The sequence below is a fragment of the Balaenoptera acutorostrata genome, chromosome 10, assembly GCF_949987535.1.
Source record: "Balaenoptera acutorostrata chromosome 10, mBalAcu1.1, whole genome shotgun sequence".
NCBI lineage: Eukaryota > Metazoa > Chordata > Mammalia > Artiodactyla > Balaenopteridae > Balaenoptera > Balaenoptera acutorostrata.
The window spans coordinates 83,644,665-83,672,369 of NC_080073.1; the positions used below are offsets into that span (position 1 = coordinate 83,644,665).

General features: G+C 45.5%; 1 pseudogene; it reads left to right on the forward strand.

The window, feature by feature from the left end:
- The window catches only part of LOC103005515 (vacuolar ATPase assembly integral membrane protein VMA21-like), a 19,626-nt pseudogene extending 4,298 nt beyond the window's left edge, over positions 1-15,328 (forward strand).
- Positions 15,329-27,705: the final 12,377 nt, after the last annotated feature.

A 27,705-nucleotide genomic window follows, 5' to 3' on the forward strand; every position in this document is an offset into this window, starting at 1 on the left:
CTGCTGTCCTTTACCCACGTAACAGATGACATGAAGTTTTAAACTGTGAGTTAGAGCACATCCTCATCACCACATCCCACGGAACGCTGCAGTGTCTTCCTTTCTTAGGCAGAATGAAATCCCAGTCCCTCACCACTGCCTACAAGCCCCTCATGACAGGGCCCCTCTGGCCACCCTGGCCTCAGCCCACCACTGGCAGCCCGGCTCACTCATCTACTCACATGGGCCTCTGACACTGCCCAGTCCTGTCCCAGGGCTCCTGTCCTTGCTGTGACTCCCCAAGTGCACCTCCTCCCCAGAGACTCACATGAGTGATCCCCCCCTCCATTCAGGTCCAGTGTCCCAAGGTCAAGTCCTCAGAAACATCGTGTCCAACAAACTCTCTGAGATATTTGCCCTGCCATTGCCACCACCAATCTTCTAGCCCAGCCATATTTTTCTCCAGAGCAATTATCACTGATAGCAGAATAATTGCTTTTGTCATCTGTATCATTGAAATATATGTTCTTTAAAACAGGAACCTTGTCTACTTGTCACCACTTGTATCTCTAGCATGTAGAACAGTCCCAGTACATAGTAGGGGCTCAGTAAACATGGGTTGAATACAAGCTGGCATAGTGCTTTTGAAAAGCAATTTGAAAACATGTATGACAAGCCTTAAAAATGTTCATGCCGTTTGACCCAGTAATTTTTATTCAACAAATCTATGATTTTAAAATAAAATATAGAAGGATATTTAGATGTAAGAATTTTATTTTTTTAAATTTTTGGCCATGCCAGGTGGCTTGCAGGATCACGGTTCCCTGACCAGGGATTGAACCTGGGCCTCTGCAGTGAAAGCTCCAAATCCTAACCACCAGACCACTAGGGAACTCCCTAGGCATAAGAATATGAATCAGGGACTTCTGTGGTGGCGCAGTGGTTAAGAATCTGCCTGCCAATGCAGGGGACATGGGTTCAATCCCTGGTCCGGGAAGATCCCGCATGCCACGGAGCAACTAAGCCTGTGCGCCACAACTACTGAGCCTGAGCTCTAGAGCCCACGAGCCACAACTACTGAAGCCCTCGCGCCAGAGCCCGTGCTCTGCAACAAGAGAAGTCACCACAGTGAGAAGCCTGCGCACTGCAACAAAGAGTAGCCCCTGCTCGCTGCAACTAGAGAAAGCCCACTCTCAGCAACAAAGACCCAACATAGCCATAAATAAATAAATAAATAAATAAATAAAAAGACTAGATACTTTCACTGCTGTGGCCTGAGTTCGATCCCTGGTCAGGGAACTAAGACCTTACAAGCCTCACAGCGTGGCCAAAAATAAAATAAAATAAAAAGAATATTAATCAGATTTTAGTTGTAATGGTAAAAAGTGATACAGAAGAGCAGGTATATCCTTTTTTCTTTGGAAATAGTATACAGCTGGTAAAAGCAGAGTTTAAGGAGAGTTTGTAATATCATATAAAGTCGCTTATTGATAATAATAATGTTTTCAAAAACAAGATTCAAAATAATTCATAATGTATGATTACAGCTAACTACAGCTATGCAGTCATGTATAGACACACGAATACAGGGGAAGCAGCTGGTGGGAACTAAGGGCCAAAGGGCTCACCATGATCCTCCCAGTGGAGACACCAGATGGTTTCCCATCTTTCTGTTTCTATACATTTTTATATGTTGTCTGTGACTGAGCAAGCTTTACTTTTTTAATAGGATAAAGTACTTATTATGAAGTATTAAAACATGCAAAATGAAATATTAATGAAAAAGTCCAAGTCTCCTTTCCCAACTCAGCTTGAAGCAACATCTCTCCTTGGGACTCCACAGGGCAGAAATCCCTACTGATGGTCCTCCAGAGGGAAGAAATGAACTCTTCCTCCACAATCCTTGATCCATTCTTGGGTTTGGTAGTTGGCTGAACAATAAAGGCAACACTAAGAATACCATCAATTATAGATTACTGATTGTTATGTAATTTTAATCTCACCACACCTGAGAAAGTAGCACGGAGTCTTTCATTTTCACAGCTTGAGAATCTAAGTCCCTGAGATACTGAATGTGTGGCCTGGATTCTCCAAAAAATGTTGACCTTGAAACTTAAATGACACTGGACCCCCTGGGAAGCCCACCTGGGCACCACCTGGGTGACAGATGAGTGGGTCACTCTGTCACTGAGTGTGGGTCCTAGCATTTCTGGAGCTGTCTGTAGTTTTTCTCCTGAAGACTCCTACACATACTAAAACGATATTTTCCCTCCCCTCTTCCCACATCAAGCAGGCTTCTCTACAAATGCAAAGATAACTTCCCTAATGTTAAGGCCAACAAGTGCTCCCCCCCACACCCCCCCCAAGTGACTCATCCCAGCTGGATAATCTAAATTTCACTGAACTTACCCTCAGGGTTGCAGATGAGCACGTGGATCCAAGACACAAGTTATCTGGAGATTTGGGCTTGGCTGATCTGGAAGATGGCTGACCTCCCAGTCATTCTTGGCTTGTAGTTTCCTGTTTCAATTCCCTATCTCTATGAGAGACCATTCATTCATATGTCAAACGTGTATTAAATATCTGCTCTGTGCTGGGCGCTGCCTTTAGGAGGAGCTGGGGCTGGTGGAACCACACTCTCCTTACACTCAAGGTTGGCGCAGCCTTGCTCAGGCGCAGATTGGTAAGGAAATTTTAACGCAAATGGTAAGTGCAACCTGCACACGTGCTTTGTGGACATATATGTAGTCTGTCAGGTCTGATCAAGGAGTCACAGAAGCCTTTAAAAAGAGACAACATATGAGCTGCAATTTGAGGTGTAAGTAGGAGCCCAGTGGACACCCAGGACAAATGAACATGACTCAGAATCCAGGACATTCATTTCTTTGCCTGGGCCAGGCCAGGACTCAGTCTAAGCTGACTGGGGAACCAGGTGCTTCCTGGCTAGAAAGTATGTCCCAACATCTGACTATTCAGGAATCACAGCTACTAAATATTGAGACTTGAGAGAGAGAGAAGCCTGATTTGAACAGCAAAATTCTGCTGGAAGGCTTGTTCAAATGAAGAGTGCTGGGCCCCCACCCCTGGAGTTTCTCATTCAGTAGGTTTGGGGTAGGTCCTGAAAATTGCATCCCAGGTGATGCCAGTGCAGCCTGTCCTGGGTCCACACTTTGAGAACCACACTAGAACCACTTTCATGGAGGAAGAGCAAGGATTTATGAGTCTGCTTTGGTTTCTAATATCGGAATGGAGCTTTGAGACAGCGGTATCAGACAAACCAGACCACACCTGACCGACCCTGGAACCCCACTCCCACCGCAGTGATCAGTGTTTGATTGCCTTGGGGTCACAGGAATGGCAGACAGACAGGTAGGGACCAGACGTGGAGGTCAGAGAGGGTGATCCAGAGGCAGTGCTCTATGCTCAGCACCTGGGGCTGCTGCAGCTCCCCAGACTGGCTCCTACACCCTCAGGCCCCTCCTCACCCCTCAGCACGTTGACCTCCAGGCCTTCCTCCACCATACCTCAGCTGTTTGGGCCTATGATGTGACAGAGGGGCTCTGATCACACTTTCTGATCCAAATATAGGGTGACATAGTCTGATAGGCATGGGCAAACTTGAAGGATAACAGAATGGGCCAATAATGAGAGCCCCGAAGTGTTGGCAAATGGCTTCAATCAGGTGTCCTAGGTGAAACTCCAAAGTGATCTTCTAATTATTGAGACCTTGAGCCCACATGGACACTAGAGGGCGTCCTGAGATTGCTGAAGCTACAAGTGTTGTGTCCAACCACCAAAAAAATGCCCTGTACATTGGGCTTTCCTGCTTAAATCAAGATTTGGTCAGTAATAATAATAATAAAGATAATAAAATAAAATTTTAAAATGGGAATTCCCTGGCAGTCCAGTGGTTAAGACTCGGCGCTTTCACAGCTGTGGGCCCAGTTTCGATCCCTGGTCAGGGAACTAAGATCCCGCAAGCCACGCGACGCGGCCAAAAAAACAATAATAAAATAAAACAGTCGGTTTCTTGACCAAACAACTTGCATTTGTTAACTAATCATGCCCTTCTTTTACCTTTTTTTTTTTTTTTTTTTTAGAATTTTCTTATTTATTTATTTATTTATTTATTTATTTATTTTTGGCTGTGTTGGGTCTTCGGTTCGTGCGAGGGCTTTCTCCAGTTGCGGCAAGCGGGGGCCACTCTTCATCGCGGTGCAGGGACCGCTCTTCATCGCGGTGCGCGGGCCTTTCTCTATCGCGGCCCCTCCCGTCGCGGGGCACAGGCTCCAGACGCGCAGGCTCAGCAATTGTGGCTCACGGGCCCAGCTGCTCCGTGGCATGTGGGATCTTCCCAGACCAGGGCTCGAACCCGTGTCCCCTGCATTAGCAGGCAGATTCTCAACCACTGCGCCACCAGGGAAGCCCCTTATTTTACCTTTTAATGATTGAAAGATATGTAAAGAAAGTAAATGCAGGGACTTCCCTGGTGGTGCAGTGGTTACAAATCTGCCTGCAACTGCAGGGGAGATGAGTTCGATCCCTGGTCCGGGAAGACCCCACATGCCCCGGAGCAACTAAGGCCGTGGGCCACAACTACTGAGCTTGCGCTCTAGAGGCCGCGAGCCACAACTACTGAGCCCTCACGCCACAACTACTGAAGCCCGCGTGCCTAGAGCCCGTGCTCTGCAACAAGAGAAGCCACTGCAGCCAAGTATTAATTCATTAAAAAAAAAAAAAATCTTCCTATGTCCTTTTTTTTTTTTTTTTTTTTTTAACCTCACCATGAGGATGTGGGATCTTAGTTCCCTGACCAGGGATCAAATTCCTGCCCCCTACAGTGGGAGCTCAGAGTCTTAACCACTGGACCCCCAGGGAAGTCCCTTTTTTAAAAAAAAATTCTTATGGTACTTTATTGTATAGATATGCAATACTTTTTTTTTGAATATTTGAATTTTATTTTATTTAGTTTTTTTTTTTTTTTAAAGGAATGTAGTTTATTTATTTATTTATTTATGGCTGTGTTGAGTCCTCGTTTCTGTGCAAGGGCTTTCTCTAGTTGTGGCAAGCGGGGGCCACTCTTCATCGCGGTGCGCGGGCCTCTCACCATCGCGGCCCCTCCCGTTGCGGAGCACAGGCTCCAGACGCGCAGGCTCAGCAACTGTGGCCCACGGGCCCAGTCGCTCCGAGGCATGCGGGATCCTCCCAGACCAGGGCCCGAACCCGTGTCCCCTGAATTGGCAGGCAGACTCTCAACCACTGCGCCACCAGGGAAGCCCCTGTTTAGTTTTTTATACAGCATGTTCTTATTAGTTATCTACTTTATACATAATAGTGTATATATGTCCCCCGCGCAGCATCGAAGACCCAACGCAGCCAAATAAATAAATTAATCAAAAAATAATTAATTAAAAAAATAAAAATTTGCACAGAGATTGCCATATTGTCCTTCATAAAAACATTACCAATTTACAATCCGATCTGCAATATATTTGAGTACCAATTTTGACACGATTATTTTTTACACTATGAAAATATGTAGAGATACATATTTGGGAGCCATCTGTGTATAGATGATATTTAAAATCCTGTGACTGGGTGAAACTAGAGCGATTAGGAAAGCAGTAAGAACAGAATAAGCAGCCCAGTTAACGCTCTTAAACATGCCAAATTTACAGCAAAAGGAGGCGGCAAAGGAGATTGAGAAGGAGCAGCCAGGGTGGTAAGAAGAAAACTAGAACTGTATGTCACAAGGGCGCGTGGGGGGGGGTGGGCAGAGTATACATATATATTAATACAATCACTTCGGAGAACAATTTGGCATCTCGTAGTAAAGAAGTGCAATAATTCCACACTTACAAACATATCCTAGCGGGACACACAAGGGACCAAGGAGAGGTACCCAAAAATGTTCACTGCAGGCAGCCATGTCTGTGATAAAAACAAACTAAAAGTCAATGAAGAGGAAAAAGAGAGAGAAATTGTAGCATATTCGTACCATGGCTACTATCCAGCAATGAAAACAAATGAACTATTTGTATAAACGTGGATTCACCTCATGTACAATGTTCAATGAAAAAGTATGCTACAGAATGATACATTTAGCAAGAAACAATTTATACAGTCTTAAAACATACCTAACAAGAGGATTTTTAAAATCCTTAGTAAAAAAAGCATACACCAAATTCAAGACACACACACACACACACACACACACACACACACACACACACACACACACACACACACACACACACACACCAAGCCATCCTGGCCAGGAAAATGTTAACTGAAACACATGCATATCAAAACCATGCAAAATGAAGACTGTCTGCATATGTTTCTACTGTTTACTATGTATACCACATGTAGCAAATGATATTAAAATGTTACAAATCGACAAACCTGCATGGTGCCTCCATAAAGCTTTCTTATAATTCTCTATTCTTTTCTTCCAACTAGAACTACTTTGTAAAAAATTTGTGAAGTAAATCCAAAAGAACCGAGCAAAATAAATAAATAAAAAGAGTTGTCAAGTATGGGGAAAGCTGCTGAGAGGTAAAGAAAGATGAGGACATAGACATCTCCATTAGAATTAACAGTACTATTTTAGTGACCTTGACCAGAAGAGACTTCCTTGAGGAATGTGAGCAGAAGCCAGAATGAAGTGAATAGAACCAAGAAAGAAGGATGAAGGAAGGACCACAGGCACAAATAGGCCTTGGGTGTCAAACTCTTGGGGCGGGGTAGGTGGGGGGCGCGGACTGGGAGGCAGGGCTGGATTCTGAGCATTCTTTGGATCCAAAGCTTAGGGAAAGCGAATTAACATTTATGTAGCTCTTTCCACAATCTTCAGAGGGATCTTCTGAAATAGCTTTTACAACCTGAAGAATGAATTATCCAATAGCTCCTGGGTCCCTCAGAGAAATTAAGTACTTTGGCCTACTTTCTGAATACAAAGACAATAATGTGAAGTTCCTGTAGGCTAGGACCTCACAATCTGGGCCATTATTCTCAATAATGTGTGAAAAATCAGTAGATTTTGCTTTCCAAAGAATTTTTTTTTTTAAAAAAGAAACTCCTTTGTTAGAATGTTTGCAATACATGTATCTGACAAAGGATTTGTATCCAGAGTATATAAACAACTGCTATGACTTGATAATAAAAAGACAAACAACAACAACAACAAAACTGAGTAAAAGACTTAAATAGGCACTTTACAAAGGGAAGGTACATGAATGGACAATACATGTATGAAAAAGTTCTCAGCATCAATCGGGAAAATACAAAGTCAAAACTTTGAAACCACAGTTAGAAACCACTACACCCATCAGAAAAGCTAACAGTAAAAAGATTAATAACTATAAATGTTGGCAAAGATGTGGAACAACCCAAATTCCTATCCATTGCCTATAGGAATATAAAATGATTACTTTGGAAATTAGTTTTGGATCTTCAAATAAAGTAAAACAACAAGGAATCTGTAACCAGCATGTACATTCCTTGGTATTTACTCAAGAGAAATCAAGATATATGTCTATAGAAACCATGTACAAGAATGTTAGTAGTTGCTTTATTTGTATTAGCCAAAAACTCAGAATACCCTCAAATACCCAAAAACTGTGGCCCAATCTTCAATGGAATAGTACTCAGCAATTAAAATGAAGAACTACTGATACATACAACAACATGGATGGATCACATAGATATTATGCCAAAGGCAAAAAGCCAGACACAGAGAAGACCATACTCTGTGAGTGCATTTGTATCAAGTTTTAAAACAGGCAAAACTACTCTGTGGTCATAGTCACCAGATCAGTGGATGCTTGGTTGGGGAAGGGGGACTAAATGAAAGGGAGTAAAGGGAACGTTCTAGGGTGAAGGGAACATTCTATATTTTGATAGGGGTGTGGGTGACATAGCTGCATGTATTTGTTAAAATTCATTGTTTGAGTCACTAAAGTTCTGTGCATTTCACTATATGTACATCATACCTCAATTTAAAAATGTTTCTAACAAAAAAATGTTAATGTTTTTGTTTTGTTTCCTTTTGGCCTTGCTGCATGGCATGCGGGATCTTACTTCCCTCACCAGGGATCAAACCCTGCCCCTGGCAGTGGACACGAGGAGTCCTAACCACTGGACCGCCAGGGAATTCCCCAAAATTGTTGATGTTAATAATAAAAATAAGATAATTGAAGGCAAGATGTATGAAGACATCTACCACAGCACTGTAAAGGCAAAAGCTGGAAACAACCAAAAATCCATCAGTAGGGGGCTGGTTAATTCAAAACAAATACAATGGAATTCTCCATTTTTGTGTCTTCTTTAGCTTCTTCAGAATGTGACTTGGTATTATTGTGTATCTTTTAAAACATTTGTCTGCCTTCCTTCAACTGTAGACTCTTTGAAGGTAGGCACCATTTCAAGTTTTAACAGTCTGAAAGTCAAATATTCTGCTCTGTTATCCCTATAAAGATATGAATTATTTAATCAAATGATTCTCTCCTGAGCTCATTAAGAGCTCCTGCTCTGGGCTTCCCTCGTGGCGCGATGGTTGAGAATCTGCCTGCCACGGGTTCGAGCACTGATCTGCGAAGATCCCACATGCCGCGGAGCAACTGGGCCCGTGAGCCACAACTACTGAGCCTGCGCGTCTGGAGCCTGTGCTCAGCAACAAGAGGCCGTGATAGTGAGAGGCCCGCGCACCACGATGAAGAGCGGCCCCCGCTCGCCGCAACTAGAGAAAGCCCTCGCACAGAAACGAAGACCCAACACAGCTAAAAATAAATAAATAAATTAAAAACCAAAACAAAACAAAAACTCACTCACTTTAAAAAAAAAAAAAGAGCTCCTGCTCTTCGGACCCCTCCCACACCCTGTTTCAATCTACCAAATACCATCTGCATGGGCTGAAGCCCCAGAGAGAGTGAGGAGGCGGCACAAACAGCTTTTTCAGGGCAGATTCATGACTGATGACATGAGACACCTGACAAGCACCCAAACTAGGCCAGAGAGAAGAGGAGCAGAAAGAGCTGAAAAGCCCTGCTATCTGGCACCTCCACACTTTGTTTAAGAGAAGAGAGTAAAACAAACATACCACAACCACAGGATAATGATATAAGATCCTACATATCTGCAAGCCAACCTTTTATGACTCGTATGATTTCAGGAAAGAGACAGATCAATGTGGCCAGAGGAAGCATTAAGGGTTTGGGGGGCAGAGGTTGGGATTGAGAGGGGAAGTAGCTTGCTTCTTTGTAGCATATGTACTCTTTGCCAGGAACTTTAGATAGAATCTCCTTTAATCTTCACAATGTTCTTGTGAAGAGGAACCTTCCATTTCAGACATCTATACCTGAGAGTCCAGAGCTTAACTCATCAGTCTACAACATCACCCGGGAGCAAAGCTGGATGGATATCCAGGACTCCAGCCTCCAAGCCTGCCCTCTTTCCATTATCCCATCTCAGGACCCCAAAGAAGGGGGAAGAATTTGAATGGGTGGTGAGACTGGGGATAATGCATCAGCTGGATCTGCACTAAAACAGTGGAGAAGCATCCCTCCCTCCACTCCCCCATGCCTTCCTCAAAGAATTGAAATCATCCCCTCTGATTTACCCAGCACCCCTTCCTCTCCCTCTCTCCACAATGGCTAGAGTTGGGGAGGAAGGAAGAAGAAATTGCTTTTGCCTTTCATGGACCCTTCTTCTCCTGGGGTCTCTGCCTTTCCACCTTTTACCTTTCCCCACACCAGCCCATTCACTTCACAACTGAGTGCCTATTGAGTGCCAAGAGCTGTCCTTGCCTCTGGGGATAAGAAAATGCGTAAGACAGCTCCTGCTCTCAAAGAGTTTACTGTCTGGGGGGAAAGAAGGCCCTAGAGAAGATTGTAATAATCTTCTGTGTTAAAATTAGGTGTCATCCCCATCCTTGGAGGGAGGACAGGGGTAATTCAGGGAAGGTGACCTGGATGCAGCTGACACATAGGGTATGACAGGTTCCAGAACTCTCTTTACTGGAATTCATATCTGCACACAGGTAAATAATGTCTTTCTGACTGAATTCCTTTCAGTCTTCCTGAAAGATGAGCAAGCTCATTCCAGAACAAGGCAGACAGGTGGGGTGAAGAGACCACTCCCCAAGGACATAGGCCCAGGACCTTTGAGTTCTACTGGTCACCACTGCCCACCCACACTTCTCCTAGGTCCAGCCTTCTTCCAAACCTCTCACAGCCCTTGACTACATTCCGTGGTGTTCCGCATGGGTACCACAGCCATAGCCAGCCTCAGAACCTGACTATTGAGAAACCAAGCAGCACTGATCCTGGCTGAATTAATAGGGAAGCTGAAGTCTCTTTGAGGCAGAGATAAACTTGGCAGTTCAGCCTCATTAAAATCTTTAATTACAATTCCAAATGGTCTGCAAACCCATGAAAGGTCACTCAACTGATTAGCCATAACATCTACAGCTGATAAAGATACAGGGACAGGGGCATTCTTGAGAATGGAAACTGTGGGGACTGGAAACTGCTTCCATTGTTTGTGAAATAATCTGACAATGTAAAGGAAAATACCTGCCACCCACTGACCCAGCAGTCCAAGGTGGGGAATATCTCCTATGGAGGTAGCAGGTTAAGAACATGTAAGGATGTTTATTGTAGCTTTATTTGTTGTGCTGAACTGGAAACAACTCAAATGTCCATCCAGTGAAAGACTAGATAAATTGTGATGCATCTATATCATGGACTATTATGCAGTTATTAAAAAGAAGGAGTTTAATCTATATGTACAGAGGGATGTGTGTGAGTTGCAGACTATTATGAACAGCATTATCCCATCCCTGTAAAAGCAAAAAATAAAACCCTCAAATATGTGGACATCTGCTTGTATGGTCATTAAAGAAACATCTGGAGGGGTTACATGGCAGACTGTTAATGTGGTTACCTCTTGGTGGTGGAAACAGAATACATTTGTTAACTTTTCGTTTATAAATTTTTGGAGCATTCACCTATAACAAGAAGCACATATTACTTTTTATACTTTAAATTTTATATTGAATACATACAAAAGTTTCTTTGCGACGGTTGCACAACAATGTGAATGTACTTAATGCCACTGAATGGTACACTTATAAATGGTTAAAATGGTATATTTTATGTTGTGTGTATTTTACCACAATTTGAAACGAAACCAGAAAAACACCCATGCATCTTCAAATGCTCCAGTAACTGAGAATGGAAGTTGGGGCTAGTCAGAGGTTAGGAAATCAGACATGAAAGTAGATTTTTAAATTTTTTAAAAAATTTTTGTTTATTTTTGGCTGCATTGGGTCTTCGTTGCTGCCTGTGGACTTTCTCTAGTTGTGGCGAGCGGGGGCTACTCTTCATTGCGGTGCCAGGCTTCTCACTGTGGTGGCTTCTCTTGTTGTGGAGCACGGGATCTAGAGCACCCGGGCTTCAGTAGTTGTGGCGCGTGGGCTCAGTAGTCGTTGCTCCCAGGCTCTAGAGCGCAGGCTCAGTAGTTGTGGCACAGGGGCTTAGTTGCTCCGAGGTAGGTGGGATCTTCCCAGACCAGGGATCGAACCTGTGTCCCCTGCATTGGCAGGCAGATTCTTAACCACTGCAGTACCAGGGAAGTCCCGAAAGTAGATTTTTAAAAGCATAATATTTAACTGGTGAAGAGGAGTCTGAGCATAAAAACAGTCATAATCCCATGGTGACCGAGGAAGAACAATTTATTTTTTAAAATTTTTTTCCAAAAATAGATTTACTTTATTTATTTATTGGCTGCGTTGCGTCTTCCGTGGCTGTGCACGGGCTTTCTCTAGTTGCCGAGGGCTTCTCATTGCGGAGCACAGGCTCCAGACACGCAGGCTTCAGTAGTTGTGTCACACGGACTCAGTAGTAGTGGTGCACGGGCTTAGTTGCTACGCGACATGTGGGATCCTCCCGGACCAGGGCTGGAACCCGTGTCCTCTGTATTGGCAGGCGGATGCTTAACCACTGCGCCACCAGGGAAGCCCTGGAAGAACAATTTAAATTCATTAATCCAGTCAGGATGAACCAAAGCACCTCTGTCCATCAGGGTAGGGCAGAAGCCTGGCTCTGACTAGATTTAATCCAAAGGGATTCAAGGAAAAGGAAAAGTCCCATCTCTCAAGCAGCTATGGCCCCGTGGGAGCCTCCCTGGGATTCGCCACGGGGAGCTGGGTCGGGCAGTGGGGCTCGCCCTGCCTCGGGGCTAGATGAGCGAGCCGGGCCCTGGCCTGTTCCTGCTGGTGCTGCTGCTGTGCTGCTGCACATACCCCCTCCATGCCCCATCCCCAGCCCTGCAGCGAGAGGCTTGCCCCCCCCCCCCCCCCCCCGAAAACCAAGGCCAGGTGCCCCGCCCTCACCGCCCCAAGGCCTGACCGTGCCTCACGGGGGCGCTGAGTTCTGGGGCCACTCAGTTGTGTCCACCCTCTGCGCTTCACCCCAAGCACACCCTCCCCCAAACCTCTGTGAAACCCTTTGTGAGCGCCTCCTGCAGCCCAGCAACAGAGGTCTGGGGAGACAAGGTTGCCAAAGCTGAGAGAAGATAAGGCCATAAGTAACATTACCCCAAATCCTCTCCCACCACACTTCAGTCTGAAACTTAATCCCTACACTTAGTCCTACATGATGGTAGGAACTGAGCAGAGGGGGAAACGAGTTTTATATCGAATTGGTGTTGGCAACCCCCCACTACTGATGAACTATTTTGTGCTTGGTGCGAGGGATGAAAAGATGAATAAAATCTCATCTTAAAGGGTGTCAGTTTGGTTTAAGAAAAAAGAAAAAAAAAACGATTGAGTGAGCAGATTAGTGCAATAAAATATTAAAGATGCTATCACAGCAGAATGTGTAGGGTCAGGGACTTCCCAAAGGAGGATGTGAATTCTACATTCAGAGGTGCAGAAAGGCTTGAGAGGAAGTGGCTGAAATTCAATAATGTTGGAAGATAGGCAGGGTCTTGGGCAGACAAACCAGAGGGGGAAAAGGGCACTCCAGGCAACTGGGCAGCTAGAGTGGGCTTCTGGGAATCACAGGGAGATCTGAAAATCTGTCTGAGGGTAGGAAAGCATAGGCTGAATCAGAGCATATCGGTTTTTAGAGCCCTCCTCTCTGCCCTTGCATTCTGGGTATTTACTAACATTAAACTCAGGCAATAGAAATAAAAGCAAAAATAAACAAATGGAACCTAATCAAACTTACAAATTTCTATACAGCAAAGGAAACCATAAACAAAACAAAAAACCCTACAAACTGGGAGAAAAAATTTGCAAATGATACGACTGACAAAAGCTTAATTTCTGAAATATACAAACAGCTCATACAACTCAATAACAAAAAAGCAAACAACCCAATCGAAAAATGGGCAGAAGACCTAAATAGACATTTCTCCCAAGAACACATACAGATGGCCAACGGGCACATGAAAAGATGCTCAACACCACTAATTATTAGAGAAGTGTGAATCAAAACTGCAATGAGGAATCACCTCACACTGGTCAGAATGGCCATCATTAAAAGTTGACAAATAACAAATGCAAAGAGGGTGTGGTAAACAGGGAATCCATCTACACTGCTGGTGGGAACATAAATTAGTGCAGCCACTATGGAAAATAGTATGGAGGTTCCTCAAAAAACTAAAAATAGAGTTTCCATATGATCCTGCAATCCCACTCTTGGGCATATATCTGGAGAAAACTATAATTCAAAAAGATACATGCACCCCAATGTTCATTGCAGCACTATTTACAATAGCCAAGACATGGAAACAACCTAAATGTCCATCAACAGATGAATGGATAAAGAAGATGTGGCACATATATACAATGGAATACTACTCAGCCATAAAAAAGAATGAAATAATGCCATTTGCAGTAACATGGGTGAATCTAGAGATTATCATACTAAGTGAAGTAAGTCAGAAAGAGAAAGACAAATACCATATGAATTATATGTGCAATCTAAAATATGACACAAATGAACTTTTCTATGAAACAGAAACAGACTGACAGAAATAGAGAATGGACTTGTGGTTGCCAAGTTGGTGGGGGTTGGGAGTTAGGGATTAGCAGATGCAAACTATTACATATAGAACTGATAAACAGCAAGGTGCTACTGTATAGCACAGGGAACTATATTCAATATCCTCTGCTGAACCATAATGCAAAAGAATATGAAAAAGAATGTATATAAAAAAAAGAATGTATATGTATGTATAACTGACTCACTTTGCTGTACCGTAGAAATTAATACAACATTGTAAATGAACTATACTACAATAAAATAATTAAAAAAAACAAAAACAAACAAACAAACAAAAAAAACACTCTTGACTCTCAGCCATATTCCTTAGTCTTGTTTTCCTGTGTTACCGATGAGAGAGAGAGAGACTTAGAAGTTACACAGTTTCCCTAAATTTACACTGCTGGTACGTTGTTGAGTGAGAAACGTCAATCTAGATTTTTCTGATTCCAAATACTGGTCAGGTTCGTTTCTCACAGGAGCCAGGTGGAGAAAGGGACTATTTTTGAAGGCATTGGGGAAGGTCTCATTGAAGGAATCTCAGGCAGGGCAGTAAAATGATCAGACTTGTGTTGAAAAAGCAGCTGTGTGGAGGACGGACGATGGGAGCTAGGAGGGTAATGAGAGAAGTCCAGAGGTGAGTGGATGTTTCCAGGCAACACCTGGAGAATGAGCAGAGGGTAGGGCTTGAGGAAGTGACTCAGAAAACCCAATAGTCACGGCTGGGGTACTGGAGCCAGTCTGGGAGGCAGGGGAGAGGAGTCAGCTCCCAAACAGGAGAGTGACAGGAGGAAGTGACATCCAGAGTCACAGGTGGCTGAGAGACCACATCAGATAAGGGCTGAAAAGTGTTGGTGGATTTTGCAATTAGGAAGTGGATAGTAGGCCGGTCAGTCTGAGCTTGCAGGCACTTCCAGTGCAGCCCGCCTGAACTGACCTGTCGTCCAAGCCGACTGAGCACAGCCACTGAGACCAGCCCTCTTCTGAGCACCTGCTGCGGGCACGGAGCGCCTTGATAAAGCGTCACTGAACGCGCTGCAGCCACCCGGCTTCAGAAATGAGAGTTCATTAGCATTCACTCTGGAGATGCTCCTGTTCTTCACAGCTTTAAAGATCACTGTACCTGCTGGGTTATATTTCACGATAAATATGTTTTTGAAGGTGCCTTTGGGATGTCCAATAGGGACAGCTAGTTTTATGCTGTTATTGTTGCAGTGGTCGCCGCCCACGTGGTGCTGGCCCTCTTTGTTTATGGCGCCTGGAATGAAGGCTCATGACAGTGGCGTGAAGACAAATAGGATTAATGTGAATATCACCTTTTGATAGCATTAAATTGATTTTTTAAAATGGTAAATGACTCTGGGATATTCATGATTTCAGTAAAGTTGCAAGAACATGTTAAAATCAAAAAAAGAAAAAAGAAAAATAAAGAAACTGGCTGGGGAAAAAAAAGAAAATAAAGAAGTTACATAAGAGTAGACTCTAATTTTTTGTTTAAAAAAGCGGTTTCATGAAAAGTAACCTTTTAGAGCATTCACCAAGCTGATGACAGTGGTTATGTTGGGAGGAAAGGTGTTGGAGGGCCTTTCGCTTTCTTTGTGGTGTTATTCTGAGATAGTTGATGTTACTTTATTACCAGAAAAAAGCAATCAAGTAAAATATTTTGTTAATTAAACGTGAGTGGGAACGAACTCTCAGAAAGAGAAAGCAAGAAAACAATCCCGTTTACAATTGCATCAAAAAGAATAAAATAATTAGGAATAAACTTAACCAAGGAGGTGAAAGACTTATACCCTGAAAACTCTAAGACATTAATGAACGAAATTGAAGACAATACAAGTAAACGGAAAGATATCCTGTGTTCATAGATTGGAAGAATTAATATTGTTAAAATGTCCAAATGACCCGAAGCAATCTACAGATTTAATGCAATCTCTATGAAAATATCCATGATATTTTTCACAGAACTGGAACAAATAATCCTAAAATTTGTATGGAACTGCAAAAGACCCTAAATAGCCAAAACAATATTGAGAAAAAAGAACAAAGCCAGAGGTACCATGGTCCCTAACTTCAGACTATACTACAAAGCTACAGTTATCAAAACAGTATGGTACTGGCACAAAAACAGACATATAGATCAATGGAACAGAACAGAGAGCCCTGAAATAAACCCATGCATATACGGTTAATTAATCTATGACGAAGGAGGCAAAAATATACAGTGGGGAAAAGACAGTCTCTCCAGTAAGTGACGTTAGGACAACTGGACAGCTACATGTAAAGGAATGAAATTAGAACATTTTCTCACACTTTATACAAAAATAAACTTAAAATGGATTAAAGACCTAAATGTAAGACTGGAAACCATAAATCTTCTAGGAGAAAATATAGGCAGTACACACTTTGACATAAGTCTTAGCAATATTCTTTTGGATCTGTCTCCTTAGGCAAGGGAAACAAAAGCAGAACTAAACAAATGAGATGTAATCAAACTTAAAAGCTTTTGCACAGCGAAGAAAATTATCAACAAAACAAAAAGACAATGTCTTGGATGGGAGAAGATATTTGCAAATGATATGTCTCATAAGGAGTTGATATCCAAAAAATATAAACAGCTCATATAACTCAATATCCAAAAAGCCAAACATCCTGATTTTAAAAATGGACAGAAGACACGAATTGTCATTTTTCCAAAGAAGACATACAGATGTCTAACAGGCACATGAGAACATGCTCAATGTCATTAATCATCAGGGAAATGCAAACAAAACCACAATGAGGTATCACCTCACACTGTCAGAATGGCTATCATCAATAAGACAACAAACAATAAATTTTATTGGTGAGGATGTGGAGAAAAGGCAACCCTCAGGCACCGTTGGTAGGAATGTAAATTGGTACAGCTACTGTGGAAAACAGTGTAGAGGTTCCTAAAGAAACTAAAAATAGAACAACCATATGATCCAGCAATTCCACTCCTGGGTATATATCTGAAGAAAACAAAAACACTAATTTGAAAAGATACATGTGCCCCAATGTTCATAGCAGCATTATTTATAATAACCAAGATATGGAGGTAATCTAAGTATCCATCAACAGATGAATGGATAAAGAAGATGTGATGTATATCTACAATGGAATATTATTCAGCCATAAAAAGAATGAAATTTTGCCATTTGCAACAACATGGATGGACCTGGAGGGTACTATGTTTAATGAAATAAACCAGACAAAGAAAGACAAATACTGTATGTTTTTACTTATATGTGGAATCTGAAAAATAAAACAAATGAATGACTATAACAACAGAAAACAGAAAGAGACTCATAGATACAGAGAACAAACTAGTGGTTACCAGTGGGGAGAGGAGTAGAGGGAGGGGCAAGATCGGAGCAGGGGATTAAGCGGTACAAACTACTAGGTATAAAATAAATAATATAGGGACTTCCCTGGTGGTCCAGTGGTTAAGACTCCATGCTCCCTATGCAGGGGGCAGAAGTTCGATCCCTGGTGGGGGAACTAAGATCCCGGGTACCATGCGGCGAGGGCTAAAAAAATGTAAGATATAAGGATGTACTGTACAGCACAGGGAATATAGCCAATATTTTATAACAACTTTAAACGGAATATAGTCTATAAAAATATTGAATAACTATGTTGTACACCTGAAACTAATATAATATTTTAAGTCAACTATACTTCAATAAAAAAAATTAGAGGAAAAAAGTGAGGGGCTAAGGAGTAGAGAAGGACAATTTATTCTTGGAGCCTATTTTGGGAAGAGAAGGAGTGAGTCTAAAGGGAGAAATTTCTGGAAAAGGAGCCAATGATAACAGGAGTTATGTGTGACTAGCAATGTGTTTTAAAATACCTACCAGTTTTTTTTCTTTTTTTTTTTAGGGGGAGCGGTGTTACCTCTAGTCCTCTAAGACAGGCACTATTTCCTCATTTTATACATAAGAAAAGTAAAGCTCAGAGACTTAAAACCAAGGCATTATATCTCATAAGACTCACCAATGAGGTGCTTGTTAAAAATAGATTATTGGGTCCCACCCAAACCTCCTGAGTCAGGCTCTAGAGAGGAAAGGCCTGGGAAACAAAAAACCCAGGTGATTCTTAGGCTCTGTCAAGCTTGAGGAGCACTGTCCTCAAACCCCCTACCTCTCTATTCCCCTGCTAGATAGAAGGGAATAACCAGGGGGTCAAAGGGAGGCCAAGGAAGAAACTTGAGGAAGAAAAAGGATGGCCCCGTTAGGGCAGTACAGCCCACAGATGAGTGTGCAGGGTGTGTGTGCGCATTGTGGATTAGTCCACCATTCTCTGAGTAAGAGTCAGAGGTCATCTCTGAAATAAAGGGGTGCAGTAGAGTGGTAGACGGTTTGAGGCCAGGGTAAGGCTTTAATGCCACTGGTGTATGGAGCAGAAGGGGTGGCGAGTCTTCCCTTGAGAGTGAAGAGTCTCAGGAAGACACTGGGACATGGAACAACAGCAGGAGTAGAGATGCTCAAACATTCCTGGTCCAAGAGCGTAGAGTGAAGGCAGGGAGTGGTGGGAGATGAGGGTGAAGTAAGCCTTTGAGGGGCCTTGTTTAGTCTGCTAAGGAGCTTGGAAGTCATCCTGAAAATGAAAGGGAATCCTTGAAGGAGCAGCAGAGAGCTATGCAGTCAGACACATATTTCCAGATTGATTACCCTGATTATATCAAGGAGGATGGATTTTAAATGGTTAAGATGGGAGGGAAGGAGTCCAATTGGAAAGACTCTGGCTATAAACCAAGCAAGCAATGCTATGGGTTGGTTTGATGAGGATAAAGAGGAATGTCCAGATTTGAGAAATGGGAAGTTAAAAATGGGCAGAGCTTGGTAATGGTTTGAAACTGGAAGGTGTTGAGGTAGGCAGCAATCCAGTATAAGCGCCCATGTAAAGCACACCTGCCTATTGTTTGGGAATAGCTAGTTCTGCTATAGAAGACAAGAAGACAAATGGGACAGATGGACTTTATAAAGATAAGCACACTGGGAATCTGTGAGACACGTTAGATGTCGATAAGTATGTATCAATAGAACACGTATTTGTGTGAACTGAGGTAGAAAGAGAGGGAGGGGGACTTCCCTGGAGGTCTAGTGGTGAAGACTCTATGCTTCCAGTGCAGGGACCGTGGGTTCAATCGCCGGGGAACTAAGATCCCACATGCCATGGGGCCAAAAAAAGAAAGAAAAAGAGGGTTTCCCTGGTGGCGTGGTGGTTAAGAATCCACCTGCCAATGCAGGGGACACAGGTTCGAGCCCTGGTCCGGGAAGATCCCACATGCCGCAAAGCAACTAAGCCCATGCACCACACTACTGAGCCTGCACTCTAGAGCCCGCGAGCCACAACTACTGAAGCCTGCGCACCTAGAGCCCGGGCTCTGCAACAAGAGAAGCCACCAAGATGAGAAGCCTGCACCCAGCAACGAAGAGTAGCCCCCGCTCCCGGCAACTGGGAAAGCCTGCACCCAGCAACGAGGGCCCAACGCAGCCAAAAATAAATAAATTAAATAAATAAATTAAAAAAAAAAAAAAAAGAAGAAGAAAAAAGAAAAAGAAAGGAAGGAAGGGAGGGAGGGAAGGACCAAAGTAGGCACTAAATACTCATGAGCCCTAAAACATGAGACATCTGAGGCTATCAGTATGCATAACCCAGAATTCAGGCTGCAAGAGCCTTCCACCCAATTTGAACCTGATCTTAAATGTGTTAACCTCCCCTCATCGCTTTCCCTTGCTCCTCACGGTGTGTTTTACCTTTATTTAATAAACCACGTGGTTCAAGCATCTTAGTTTGGTCTGTGAGCCTTTTTGTTCCACGACCTCTGGATAGCTACATGGTACTGTACCAGGAGGCCACTGTGACCTAGGTTAATTTCCCACACTACAACCCAGTTCTGACTTAAGCAAGCAGATAGGTCGGATGGTGATGCCACCTACCAGGAATGTAGGATGAGGGCCAGATTGTTCCCTGGTGGGGGCTAAGAGGATATCCTTAGTTTAGATATGTTGAATTTAAGGTGATGTAGGACATTCTGTCAAGATGGCCAGTAGGTGGTTGGGTACACTGATGTGAAGTGCAAGGATTTGGACAGTGGAGTCATTACTATCTAAAACTAGGAGCCTGGATGAGATCCTGCAGGGCAGTAAGAGTTTCCCTCCCCATTGTTCACTCCCCATGCCCCTTACTCACTCTTTTGCTGTCCTAATGATAGTCCTACCTCCTCACCTTCTTACAGGATACTTGTGGAATCATCTCCCTAAAAAAGTGCCCACTAGAGATAACCCATTCCCACCATTTCTTTTCCCCTCAGCAACCTATTCTCTGCACTTCAGCTTCATCACTCTTTCCCAGCCCAGCCCTGAGCAAGCCCTTTATGAATTCTCAAGCTCTTGGATGACCAGTCTTTCTAATGGTGCTGCAAGGAGGGCAGGTGGGCAGAGGTCCAGGCATCCTGGTCTGAAGCCAGGGACCTAGGGGTTTGGGAAAAGCTGATTCTCAAAATGAAGGCCAAAGCCCAGTACCTTGTCATCAACTAAGAAGCATCGTGGAGCAGAAGAATCAGAGCCAAGGTGATGGGGAGTGAAGGGAAGAGCTCAAAGCAGCCCTAAAGATATGGAGTTGTTCATTCATTATTGTTAAACTAATATTTATTAAACTCGAAGCCAGGCACCCTGCTGAGCACTCTGGATACAGCACCCTTCACTGATGCTGCCTCCTCCTCCTGGGGGGTTTCATCCCTGACTCCAGACCCTAGTGTGTACCTGATGGTGCCCAAAGGATTGGATATTGAGTATTGGGTATTGGAAAGGGTAGGACTTAAGTATAAGACTCCTACCTTTCTCCAGTCAGGGAACAGGGCTAGAGAGTTCTCCATGGTCTCAAGAACCCCAGGCCTTCCCTTCAGATGAAAAAAAAAAAAAATTGTATCCAACTTTTTCAAATCCAGGGTCTGGGAAATAAATGGCCTTTCTGACATAGCCATCTCCCCATCTCCACCAGTAGTTATAGGAACCCTGGAGACCTGGTCAGGGTCCCAAGAGAAGTATATTTCTAACCTACATCATTTTTTTTTTTTTTTCATCTAGCAAATATCTGAGGGTCTAGTAAATGCTGTTCATGGTGCTTTACCAATAATAAACATTACAATAGCAGCTACTGGGACTTCCCTGGTGGTCCAATGGCTAAGACTCGGAGCTCCCAATGCAGGGGGCTCAGGTTCGATCCCTCATCAGGGAACTAGATCCCACATGCCACAAGTAAAAGACTCTGCATGCCGCAACTAAAAAGATCTGCATGCCACAATGAAGATCAAATATCCTGCATGCCACAATGAAGATCGAATATCCTGCGTGCCACAACTAAGACCCAGCATGGCCAAATAAATAAATAAATATTAAAAAATAAACAGCAGCTACTAGTTCTTGAATTTCTTGAATTCTTATTGGCAGGTATGACATTAACACTGGCATGCATTATATTATTTGATCACTATTGTTATCTCCAATTCCCAGATGAGGAAATTGAGGCTTAGAGAGGTTCAGTTACATTTGCTATGGACAATATATCTAGTAGTGGCATTTGGATCTGGGATTTAAACATGTTGCTGTGTAAGGCATACGGTTAATATGGTTAATAATATGGTAGTAACACTTTTTAAAAAATATTTATTTATTTAGGCTGTGCTGGGTCTTAGTTACGGCACGGGGGATCTTCGTTGCGGCATGCAGGCTCATTCATAGCTGTGGCATGTGGACTTCTTAGTTGTGGCATGTGAACTCTTAGTTATGTCATGCATGCAGGATCTAGTTCCTCGACCAGGGATCGAACCTGGGCCACCTGCACTGGGAACGCAGAGTCTTACCCACTGGACCACCAGGGAAGTCCCCAGTAGTAACACTTTTGGAGACAGATGGATACTACTTTTCGTGATGATCATTTCATAATGTATGCAAATGTCAAATCACCATGTAGTACACTTGAAAGTAATATAATACTGTATGTGAACTATACTTCAATTAAAAAAGCTTGATGAGGCTTCCCTGGTGGTCCAGCGGTTAAGACTCTGCGCTTCCACTGCGCGGGTTCTATCCCTGGTCAGGGAAGTCCTGCAAGGGCAAGGTGCGGCCAAAAACAAACAAACAAACAAACAAAACCCCATGATGCTGGGCACAGGGCATGGGTCCCTGCCTTCAGGAGGGCTCAGTGTGGTCAGTACCATGACTGTGGCATGAGCAGGGCATGATGGGAGCAAAGGAGGGAGCCACTTGCTGCAGGGCATGAAGGGTGGGGTGCAGCATGACTTTGGTGGGGATGTGCATGACCGGGAAGATATGTCTTGGAGAATGAGTGAGGGTTTATCAGCCGAGGAAGGGAATTCCAGGCATTTTGGAAAGTGGTGGGAGTGGAGGTAGAGAAAACTAATGTTTTGTTCTCCTTTGGAGTTCTGGGACTTCGGCATTTCAGAGTCACACGACTTGCTTGGGAATCAGAGCACCTGGGGACACTGGCAATACAACTCTGATGGCCAGGACTCCCTTCTCAGTACACTTGAGTCTTTCAATTCCAGCAAAAGCAAGCTAGAAAAAAACAGAACTACAGATGGAGAGAAGTGAAAAGAGTAATCCTTCTTGACCAAGAGCTGCCTCTACCATTTCAGGAAATACCTGGAAGCTGGGGTGGGGCCCCAGCCTTCAGCCTATGATAGGAATGATAGGTGGGGACTGAGCAGTGGGGAAGGTGAAGGGGCCGAGGGCATGGCGGGGAGGGATGAGGGAGCAGACCTCTATTGCATTAAATGTGTCCTTCATGAGCACGGTTTTTTGTTTGTTTGGCCACACCACGTGGCATGTGGGATCTTCCCGGACCAGGGATCGAACCCGTGTCCCCTGCATTTGAAGTGCGGAGTCTTAACCACTGGACCACCAGGGAAGTCCGTGCATTATCTTTGTCCTTCATGAGCACAGTTCTATTGCTGACCAGCCTAGCCACTGGGCTTGCCTTCTCTCACACGTATTTGCTCAATCCATTCTCTACTTGGTGTTCAAGTTCTGGCCCAGGGCTTAGCACCCCAGGGTACTCAGGGCAGGGCGTGACCGACAGTCACCATGGAATGTGGTGTGAATGGTGCCTGGGTGGCAGCCCAGGCCCTGTTGTGGAGGATGCATGGCAGTGTGGCAAGACCAGAGGTGGCAAGTCCCCCCTGGTCTAGGAGTCTCTAGGTCTCCTTTGCCACCACTCCTCCCTGTCCCACTGGCCCCCTCAGTGCGTGTGCCTCTCTACAAAGCCCCCTAGAAGAGAGCCCATCCCAACATGCAGGGCCCGTGGTTTCTGTCCTCTGGTGTCCAGCTGTCCCTGAACCCTGGGTCTTTGGGACCTCAAGCCATCTGATCCCAGTGGGATGGGACTGCTTAGAGCCAGCAGTCCACTGAGATGCCCTTTGACACAGCAGAGGTTTCCTGTCTGGTGGCATCCCAGTCCGATGCTGGGTCTCTGCAGGACCTCAGATGAGCAGCCAGGGTAGCCCAGGGAAAGGGTCGGGGAGCCAGGCTGGTCTGTCAGTGCCTCACATGCCCACATCTTTCAGAGCCTCTTGGTTCTAAGCAACACACACCCACCCCTGTCTGGATCTTCTTTGGGCTCCTGGCCTCTGGAGTGGTCACTGTGGGAGCTGTAGGCACCTTCCTCTGGAAGAAGTGGCAGAAGGGCAGGGCAGCAGGTTTGCTCAGAATTTTAGAACTGTCTTTCTTTTTCTTATTTTAGTTGCGGCATGCACGTGGGATCTAGTTCCCCGACCAGGGCTCGAACCCAGGCCCCCTGCATTGGGAGCGCAGAGTCTTACCCACTGGACGACCAGGGAAGTCCCGACAGGTTTTGCTTTCTTTTTCTTTTCTTTTCTTTTCTTGTTTTTTTTTTTTTAAAGAATTTTAGAGCTGGAAGCGACCTTAAGGATCATCTGGTTTCCCTCTCTCTGGGAGGCTGAGGTCCAAGAGCAGCGATTTAGAGAAAAGCAACTGAGGAGGGAATATGAAAAATATGAAAAGAAGAAGGAGTAGGTTAGGATTTCCGTTTCCTCTCTAGCCTTTGTCCACACACACAGACACACACACACACACAAAGTTTTACTTCCTGAAGTATGTTTCTTATAAGTTCCCAAACACCAAAACCAAATCAAAACTGGCCTCCCAAACTCATCAAACAAATCTTGATCAAACTCGAGGGGAAACTCTGCTAGATTTCCCAGGAAGGCTGCTGGGAGATGGGGGTGCAGGGCGGGAAAGCCTGTGTCAGCATCTCACTGAGTCCCTCCTCTCCCACCCCTCCAACCCCAGTTTTTCTTCACAGGCGTGCGGAGAGAGATTGCTAGTCCCATGACAACTAAGTGGTGAGGATAGAGAGGAGGGTGTACGGGAGAGGGGCAGCACTTTTATGTCTGAGCTGGAAGGAAATTTAGGGCTCATTTGGTCCAATTCCTCTTTATTAGATGAGGAAACCAAGGCACAGAAAGTGAGGCGCCATCCACTGGGGTGTCAGAGCCAGGGCCCAGGACCCTGGTCTGCAGACCCTTGGTTTATTCCTGACCTCTTCTCCTGGCTTCCCCTCCCTCTTGCTTTCACTTCTCTATCTCCTTACAGACTACAAGCAGAGAGCTGACCCCTAGATTTGAGGTAACAGTACCTGGATTTGGGAAAAGAAGATTTCAGTTTGCAGACCTCGCAGGAGAGATCATAGGGTCAGTTGTTGAGAAGAAGGGGGGTGGTTTACGGTGAGCAGTGGAAAATGTGTAAATTGAGATTAAGGGAGATATTCTCCCAAAGTGGGCAAAGCCTGAACCCTTCTCTCCTCAGCCTTCCATTCTTTCCCTTTCTTCTGCCTTCAGATTGACAGAAGCCAGAAGTCAAAATAAGGGGTTTGCCACCCTGGTCTAGAGCAAGTCTCCGTTGGTCCCAATGAGCCATTTCAGCTGGTTTTCCCAACAGAACAGCGAGGGGATGGCTGGGCCGATAGCAGCAAGGCCACCATTGCACCTCTTAGCAACCAAGCCAGGCCAGCCACACCTGGCAGGGAGTGGTGGCCCTCACCTGCCCTCCTTGGGTCATGCTCTACAACCAGATACTTGCGTTTGTCTTTGTGTAGGACCTTGACATTGCACTATAACAAAGGTGTATGCGGAGAGTTTGTGAGCCCAGTCCTAAATTGGTTTCGGGGACTTGAAGTTGTTTAGTGACTCCCTAAGACCCAGGAGAGTGGAGGAGCCAGGTCTGATGACTCAACCCCGCTTCCAGTCTCCTCTGGGCCTGCACAGAGCTGGCCTGGGCAGGGGCTGGCTAGGACTGCAGACAAACTTAACTTTCCATTAAGGTTCTGGGTCAGGCTCCAGGCAAACACCTGACTGATCTGGCTCAGATCTCTGGCTACAAGCCAGCCAGGCAGCCAGGCACCCTCGCCTCCTCTGTCTCTCCCTCTGGAATGGGACTCTTGCTCAGGCCAGAAACATACCACCTAGAGCAACTATTGATTGTAATCTAAAAAACAGAGGGTGTTGTTGAGTTGGGGGAGAAGAGGAAGGTGTTTTAGGGGCCGCTGGGAAGACAGGGGTACAGGGGCTCTCTGGACCACATGGGGGAAGGGGTTTCTGGGAGCCTAGAGGGCGGCGAGCCAAGAAGCACTGCTGTAGGAGATTTCTCAGGTCCGCCCCTCCCCCTCCTCCAGGAGGCTGTCTTCTTGGCAGACAGCAGATAGATGCATGACAAAGGGGCTGTGATGGCTCTGTCCTGGGGGTTGGGGAGATGGCTGGGGAGGGGCCCCTCCTGGTCCAAAGCACACCTCTCCACCCCCACCAGGCCCCTTAATCTATCTGCCTTTTGGGCAGTTAGTGGTTTAGTGGTGAATACAGCTCCAGTTTCGCTGCCCTGTAGATCTTCCAGCAGACCTATGGGAAGTATTGAAATGCATGCATACAATTAGTTGCCCAAAAAGTACTTAGAGATGGGCTGGAGCAGGGGCTGTGTGATATAGATTCAGAGGAGAAAAAAAACAAAAACAAAAAAAACAGGCTCAAAGGACTCCCAGATACCACCAAGTTGAAGATGGCTGGCCAGTCAAGAGGACCCCCAGCAGGACCCCCAAGCCCCTCAGAAGGTAGATGCTGAGCAAACAACCTCAGACGGGGCTGAGATGAAGAGATGTCTAAGTCGGCAGAGGTCCATGTCCCAGGCTCAGGATTCTGGCCTTCCAAGCTGTAGGGAGCTCTGGTCTACAGCCTTTCCGGAGGCCCCCCCAATTCATCTCGGGGCCTTCATTTAGGGCAAGTTTGGGGAGCAGACAGACAAACCTCATCCCAAGCAGAGAGGCAGTCTGAAAGCTATTCTCTTGCAAACAGAATCAAGCACTATGCCTGCAGTGTGAGCCCTCAGGACAGGCCCAGAAAAATAGACCCTGTGGGAGAGCTTAGGGCAGGCTTCCTGCACACCCCCCCCAAGTCGCTCTCCACCCCCTCCTCATCTTTTCACCAGCCCCCCTACACAAAGGCCTGGGGGGGCTGGGGGAGGGGTAGATGATGAGGCTGGACGCCTGAGTCCTCTAGAGGGGGACAGGAGACCTAGGTCCCAGTGGGGGTCCCTGTCTGAGGCTCAGTCTTTGAGGGGATGGGGGGGTTATTGCTGGAGCTCTTTTAGCTGCTCTGAGGGGGATTCCGTGTGAGGGGATCGGGGTTGGGGGGTTGGGGGGCAGGAAGCTGTCCCCAGGGGAGCCATCCAGGCCCATTCAAGGGTTGAGCACTTGTTTAGGGTTAGAGTTGCCCCCTCTGGGGACCAGGATTGTCCAGCCAAGGCCATTGTCCGGCCCCCTTCCCCCCCATCCCTCCCAAGCCTCTTTGAACCTGAAGTCAGATATTTTTTTCTTCCCCCCTCCCTCCTGGGCTTTCCCCACCCAGGGCCTAGGGCCGGAGGCCTGGGCTGGGAGGTGGGGGAGGGAGAACAGTCAACTACGGACTAGATAATGTGGGTCTCTGAAGAGGGGGGCAAGGAACTTGATGTGCGTGACCCACAGTGGGGGACCCATGAGGGGGCGTCCGATTCTTCTGTCTGGACAAAGATTGGGAGACTCAGGACCAGTCAGCCCAGAGCCTGGCCCCTAGAAGGGAAAGTAGGGGTTCCATCCCTGACTCTGGTAGGTGAGGGGGCTCTGAAGCCGGGAAAGCCGGGGATGGAATGGAAGCCTGTCTGGCAGTCTGCCCCTGGTGATGGGGTGGAACTTAGCAGGCTGGGCAGATGGCTGCTGGGCATCGCAGCTTTGGGGTAACTGAATCTGGCCAGTAGTCTAAATGGGAACAACTAGGTTCCTGGATTGGGGGTGCAGGAGGGCAACGGGGAGGGGGCTGTTAAGGAATTGAGGGGTAGCCCCATCAGGACTTGACACATAAACAATTAATGTTTGAGGAGCCGAGAGGGTGGCTGGTTCGGGTGAGGGGACGGTGCCAGGGTGTCTGGAGAGGGGTCCAGCAGCCGGGCTCCTGAAGAACCGGCAGGAGGTGTGGAAGAGATTCCAGGCACCTCTGGTGTGTGCGGAGCGTCGGGAGGGCCGGGCGGCCTGTTGGGAGTTGGGAGTGAAGGCCCGCATGGGGGACCTGCACCTAGAGCCTCGGGAT